The sequence below is a fragment of the Lepus europaeus genome, chromosome 9, assembly GCF_033115175.1.
Source record: "Lepus europaeus isolate LE1 chromosome 9, mLepTim1.pri, whole genome shotgun sequence".
In the NCBI taxonomy this organism is placed as follows: domain Eukaryota; kingdom Metazoa; phylum Chordata; class Mammalia; order Lagomorpha; family Leporidae; genus Lepus; species Lepus europaeus.
In genome coordinates, this window is record NC_084835.1 from 77,119,060 (window position 1) to 77,126,784 (window position 7,725).

Here is a 7,725-nt window from a genome sequence, read left to right on the forward strand (position 1 = left end):
TTGAAGAATCACAACTCAATGGGGCCAGCTTTGTAGTGCAGCAGGTTAAGCCTCTTCCTTAGCCACCAGCATCCCACATGAGTGCCAGTTAGAGTCCTGGCTGTTCCACTCTGATCCAGCTCCCTGCAAATGTGCCTGGGGAATCAGCAGAAGATGGCCCAAGTGGTTGGTCCTCTGCCATCCATGAGAGAGTCTCTGATGGAGTGCCTGGCTTAGCTTCTGACTGGTCTAGCCCTGGCTATTTCAGCCATTTGGAGAGTAAACAGGTAGATGGAAGATTTTTCTCTCTTTCTTTCTGTCTCTCCCTCTTTCCCTGTAACTCTGTCTTTCAATTAAATAATTGAATCTATTTTTTGAACGAAACTTCTTATCATATAGGTTAAATTGATTTTGTGTAAGTTCTGTAAAGCAAAGGCATAGAGTACTTACAAAATCCACAGAGTTTGACATTACCTTAAATTGGTCAGAGATTGGACATTTGGTGCAGCAATTAGGATTCCTGTTTGGAATGCCCACCAGATTCCCATATGGGAGTGTCATGGTTCAACTCACAGCTCTGCTCCTGATTCTAACTTCATGCTTATGCTCATCCAGGTAGGTGGTTTGAGTTCCTGTCACCCATTTGGGAGACCTGGGAGACCTGGATTGACTTCCTGGCATCCAGTTTTGGTCTGGCTATTGTAGGCATCTGGGGAATGAGTCAGAAGATGGGAGAGTACTCTCTTCCTCCCTCTCTTTCTCTCTCTTTCCTCTCTCTCTATCTCTCTCCCTCTTTCTCTCTATCTCTCTCTCTGTTTTCCTCTCCCTTCTAAATAATTAAATAGTTTTTTAAAAAGATCAAGGATGCCCTAAATTTGAATATATTAGTAGTTTACTAGATGAAAACAAAAGGGATGCCCAGTGAGAGCAAGCTGCTAGAGAAAAGGTCCATGTTGGGAATGCGCATGGAATTATGTAGAATTGATGAACAACAGAAATTTAGAGAATATCCAATGTTTAAAGATAACAGAGGAGTCAGGAGAGGGAGGTAGAAATAAAAGCAACTTCATCCTGAGCACATTAGAAAACTGCTGAAGCATTTTAATTAGGAGTGGAGTGTCACCTGATCTATTTCTTTGTTCAGAATAAACTGAAAAGGAGACTAGGGTGAGAGTAGGCCAATCACAACACATCTAATCATGTAGAATAGTCAATGAGTGGTGGAGGTGAATATGGAGTTGGAAGTGATACACACTGCAGGGAGAAGAGAGCTGGGTGAGGAGGAAGAATAAAAGATTGAGAGTTTGGATGACATTTAAAAAAGTTGTTAAATAGGGCAATGGCACCTACAAAATTGTACCTCAAAAAAGAAAAAAGAGGACTGGAATTGCATTAAAAAATATAAGCCATCCACATGTAGGTGGCTATGGGGGTCATGTATGACAGAGTAAAATACTAACTGATAGAATCAAAAAGGGAGAGAATGATCCAACATGGGAAGTGGGATACACAGCAGACTCATAGAATGGCAGATGTCCTAAACAACACTCTGGCCTCAGAATCAGCGCTTAAGGCATTCGGATCTGGCTGAAGAGCCCATGAGAGTATTGTAGGCATGGAAAGCCAAGATACCATGGAAAAGAAAAAAAAAAAAAAAGAAGAAGACCTAAATGAAAGATCTCTGCGAGTGAGATCCCAGTGGAAAGAATGGGGCAATCAAAGAAGGAGGTACCTTTCTCTGAAGGGAGGAGAGAACTTCCACTTTGACTATGACCCTATCGGAATAAGACCAAAGTCAGCGAACTCTAAAGGCTTCCATAGCCCTGGCAACTCATGACTAGAGCCTAGGGAGATTACTGACGCCATGAACAGGAGTGTCAAATTGTTAAGTCAGCAACAGAAGTCACTGTGTACTTACATCCCATGTGGGATCTGTCCTTAATGTGTTGTCTAATGTGCAGTGATGCTATAACTAGTACTGAAACAGTATTTTTACACTTTGTGTTTCTGCGTGGGTACAAACTGATGAGATCTTTACTAATTATATACTGAATCGATCTTCTGTATATAAAGATAATTGGAAATGAAAAAAAAAAACCTGGTGTTAAATTGGAAATGGCATAGAAAATTAATTAATTTTTAAAAAAAATATTATGTAGGATCTCTGTCTTTAATGTGCTGTACACTCTTATCTAATGCTATAACTAGTACTCAAACAGTATTTTTTTTTCACTTTGTGTTGCTATGTGAGGGCAAACTGTTGAAATCTTTACCTAATATATACTGAACTGATCTTCTGTATATAAAGAGAATTGAAAATGAATCTTGATGTGATTTGAAGGGGAGAGGGAGCGGGAAAAGGGAGGGTTGTGGGTGGGAGGGAAATTTTGGAAGGGGGAAGCCATTGTAACCCATAAGCTGTACTTTGGAAATTTATATTCGTTAAATAAAAGTTTAATAATAATAAACAAACAAACAAAAAAACCAAAAAAACAAAATGGAGACTAGAGAAAGAAAAGAATGGCTGAGCTATCTTAATGGAAGTAAGAGATAGCCTAGCTGACCAAAAACTGGGAATGAACAGAGAGGTAGAAGGGAAACCAGGATGTCAAATAATCACCAGATGCCATTTCTAGTCATTTGAACCAATTAATACAAAATCAATTAAGATGGAAATAGGTGTGCTTCAAAAACTTTCTAAAGAACCAACTTTCTGTTTTCATTAACCTTCTATTTATAGCCCTATTACTTTTAGAGGTCTACAAGATGTAATGAGGCCCATGTGATACTTTTCGTAAAATTAGAAACCTTGAAATTAAAGGCAAGGTTTCATTAGAATAAAAAATATATATTTAATCAATTTTTTGCTTTTTACTGTTTTCCTTAGTATTTTTAAATGGGTTACTCTTTATGCATCTGTAACTTCCTTACTGCCCAGCACCCCCCCACCTTTTTTTTTAATTTATTTGACAGGTAGAGTTAGACAGTGAGAGAGAGAGAGAGACAGAGAGAAAAGTCTTACTTCTGGCGGTTCACTCCCCAAATGGCTGCCACGGCCAGCGCTGCACTGATCCAAATCCAGGAGCCAGGTGCTTCTTACTGGTCTCCTATGCGGGTGCAGGGGCCCAAGGACTTGGGCCATCCTCCACTGCCTTCCTGGGCCACAGTAGAGAGCTGGACTGGAAGAGGAGTAACCGGGACTAGAACCTGGTACTCATATGGGATGCCGGCACCGCAGGCGGAGGATTAACCAAGTGAACCACAGCACCGGCCCCCTGCTCAGCCCTTTTGATATAGCAATAAATCAATGCAGAATGTTTAAATGTGGATTTCATGACAAATCAAAATTTTCTACTCTTTGTTGAATTTGACCAAGAAAGATATTTTCTACCAATGAATTGGCTATCTTCAATAGAAGCGATTTATGGGGACATACTTTGAGGTTATTTTGATATGTTATTAATTTTCAAATCCAATTATTCCTTCTGCAATAATTCTTAGTACATGGTTTCAATCTACTGACTTTCTAGCTCCATCATTCCTTCTATATTTATTAGTTGACATTCTGCTTTAAGGAAGTGGGTTATACTTGTTTAATTTTTAGTGTGTTTATAATTCCCAGTTTTAGCTAGGGAAGGCTTTGTAAGATGGTTTCTTTTCCTTTTACTTAATCTTCATTACTGTATCAATATCCCTAACTGTATCTGTATGTATATGTTTATCTATATAGAGATATTGATACCTCTGTGTGTTAGTATACTGTACTACTTTACTTCCTGGCTCAAGTACCTTCACTCCCCTGTTTATTTAGGGGTTCTGGTTCTTTGTAGTGAATAATGCAAATTAGAAAACAAAAGGTAGGTGTTGGGCATGGTCCATAGGGAAAATACACTTTAACTGAAATGCTAATGCTATTCTGTTCTAGCTTCTAGAAGATACATTAACTCAACAAAAAGCTGGGAAACAAAAATGCTAATTTTTAAAATGAATTAAAATCAAATATAAACAAGCATTGCATAATGATGTTTTGGTAACTGTGATAGGCCATATAAGAGAAAGTGATCCCATAAGGCTATATTTCCTAGTGACTAGATGTCTTTGTAGGCAACCTCTGTGATGTTCCTGTGGTGATAACATCTATTGAACATCTCAGAATGCATTGCTGTGGTGTGAAGCAACACATGGCTGTCGTAGAATGTAGGCAAAATTTCTAAAGCACCAGCTACAAATGATACAGAACATTAATTATTATAATTAAATACATCAAAAAGTTTACTAGGCTTGGACTAATTATTATGAAAATTAAACTCATTTTCAACTTTTACAAAGAGAGACTTTGAAGCTGTACTTAATTAGGATTTTAAGACTTTGAAAATTGCATTCCCTCTCATCTTAAATCAAAATAGTGCTGGAAACACTTAAAATTTTGTTGAATATTATAAAATATCATTTTTCTGATATTCTAAGTTTCTTTCCAAAGCACAGACTAATTGTAGCATTTAAGATTAATAGCTTGGTTATATATATATCTTTTGTTAATAATTAGACATTTAACTGGGTGTAAAATGGGAACTTGCTTTTAGTAATGCCCACAGTGTCTTCGATTCAAGCCAGTCATTGTACTAATGAGAATACAGTTCAATTCATGAACTGAATTCACTAAATCCAGAATTCAGCTATGATTAAAAACATATCTGCTAAAAAGAATATTTTCTGTTAAATTGTCACTGTTTTAGTCTCCCCCACTAGGCAAGCTTTTATTGTTTATAACCCTTATCAAAAACTGATATTTCATGATGATTTTGTTCATTTGTTACTGTGCTCTTTCTCTACTAAAAAAGTGTTGCAGGAGGAGGGCTGGGGCCTTTTCTTTTGTTGTTGTTCCCTAGCACTTCAATAGCTGAGCTGACCTGTAGCAGCAACCAAATACATAGTTGTTTATTCAAGAAGTAAGACAAACATAATAGAAGCAATCAAAGCAGAGTGAGTTGTGCCTTACATGATGGTAAACTGTTTTACGGGGGATCTGAATAACCAAATTGAGACTGAGGGAACGGGGTGGTAGGGTGGGAAGAAATGGGTCAGGGTGTGAAGTCAGGACAAAGAGGCTGTGATAAGTATCAAGACAAAGTCATGATCCAAGTTCTAATTTGCAGCATAGCCTCAAGTTAAGTGTGCGTATAAATAGAAAAGGTTTTCACTTTTGGGTTAGATTGCCTTTTATCTTAAATAACTAACGATTTAAACTATAATTAGAAATGTAGTGAAATTACTATGCAAGCATGAAACTGCTAAGTAGCTAAGGGAATTCTGGATCACAAATGGAGGTAAATTTTTAAAATAAAACTTATTATAACATGATGGTGCTGCTTACTTGTGGTGTATTATCTTTTACACGTACACTTGACATAAAAAGAAGAACATTTATATACATGATTCTGTGTACATTATCTCAGTTAAACTAAGCCTCACAATGACTTTACTTTTTTATTTATTTATTTTTATTTATTTATTTTTTTGACAGGCAGAGTAGACAGTGAGAGAGAGAGAGAGAGAGAGACAGAGAGAGAAAGGTCTTCCTTTTGCCGTTGGTTTACCCTACAATGGCCGCCGCGGCCGGCACGCTGCAGCTGGCGCACCGCTCTGATCCGAAGCCAGGAGCCAGGTGCTTCTCCTGGTCTCCCATGCAGGAGAAGGGCCCAAGGATTTGGGCCATCCTCCACTGCACTCCCGGGCCATAGCAGAGAGCTGGCCTGGAAGAGGGGCAACTGGAACAGAATCCGGCGCCCCCACCGGGACTAGAACCTGGTGTGCCGGCGCCGCAGGTGGAGGATTAGCCTATTGAGCTGCGGCGCCGGCCACAATAACTTTCATAATGTTGGTATTATTATTATATCCTCTTATATAATTTACATCATTTGTCTCTACACACATCTAGTTACTGTGACTGGTTTTAAGGCAGCCTGGTTACAGTTTTCCACCTTTACTAAACAACTTTTTATTTCCAGAAGACTGCTATCTGTGTTTCAACGTTTGTTAGTGTGGAAGCATTTTTTGTTTCTTCTTTTTGTTTTCAAAACAAAAATACCTGATGTGATCTCAGGGAGCTTGCAGACTAATCAGAAGATGGATGATTTGTGGAGATTACAAATCAAAAAATCAAGGCAAACCTAAAAACAAATCATCTTGATAAAGGGACACAGAGGAAAGGGGGACCTGACTCTGTAGCCAACATTCAGAGACCATGTGCAAGAGAGATTTCCAAGGAAGCTGCTGAAAGTAACAGCTCTGGCTTTTTATAGATTGTCTTCGACCTATAAAAATGGAGCCAAAATAAAATAAGCAGTAGCCTAGCAGGGACCATATCAACAAGTTTAATCCAAAGAATGTAGTCATCACCATGCACTATGTTCTCAGTATTCCTTCCTGGTGGGAAGGAGGGTGCTGAGAATTAGGAGGCAGACCGTGCTGGATTCTGCCTGGCATTGCTATAGTGAAATTAAAGCTTCAGAATCCTGAGAGTGGTAGAGGAAAATTTCAAATCCTTTAAGTGTGCACAAAGCTTTTCTCATTAATGAGGTAAACATGTTTGGAAAATAAAGCTAATCTTTCTTTTTTTCCATATAAAATAACTACTTCATGTCAGAGGTACTTCCAGTGTTGAAAAACTAAAACTCCTGTTTGTAAAGACAGCCCTTTTCTTTCATAGCCTTAATTGCCACAGATGCTTCCATCATGATATTCATCATACTGCTTTGCAATTATATATTAATATGTCCTTTTCTGTGTGATAGCAATGACCTTACCACATATATTTTTTTCCCAAGGCTTAGTAGAGTGCCAGGTACACAGAAAGCATTTAATGTACTTCTGCTGAATCACTGAATTCTCTGTTTGCAAAATGAACGATGTGGCAATTGTGCAAGAAGCAAGGTCGTTTTTAGAGATGATGTGTTCAAATGTGTCAGAAAGAGAAAGAGGCCCAGAAACTGCCATTGCCATTCAGAACATTTGGCATCAAGAAATCCTGATGATTTATAAGAGGGGGAGTTTCAGAAATGGCTTTATTATGACAGGATTCAGGGAAAGGTGCTTATGAATAGTTTTGTGCATGCAACTAGTTCATTAATGTGAGCATAGAAGGAAAACACACTGTTTACTTTGTAATGCTTGTTGGAAGACAAAGCTTCCACATTTTCCCCACAAAGTACTATTTAAAGTTATTGAGGTTTTTTCCAAGATCGTAGAGCACAGCGTGGCTCCTCTGGCAATCTGCAAACACTGGACAGATAACACAGAAACATCTCCTCTGAACTCGTCACTGTAAGAAGTGGCAGGGTGGATTTTTATTAAAAATTTATAATTTAAATACTTAAAAAGCATTTCCAGAGATTTGATTTCAGGAGGTGATCTCATTACAGAAATTTTTGTAACACTATTCTCCTAGTAACAGGATAATATTTATGACTCTGGGCAATTTTTTGACATATTGGAGTTTATTTTACTCTTTATGAAATGAGCTGTATTTATTTCATTTAGAAACTTTCTTACTTTTATTTTAACAAAATTCCTTTTCACCAAGTTTGTAAAATCCTCAGTGTGAATAGAGAATGCCCATTTCTGCTTCCTCATAATACTGAGACACACTTTGATTAGGCAGTCAGCCCCCAAATCTTTACTTTACTAGCAAATTCTGGCCAGGCAGCAAAGTTCTTCATTTATTTATTTAAACCATAATCTATATTG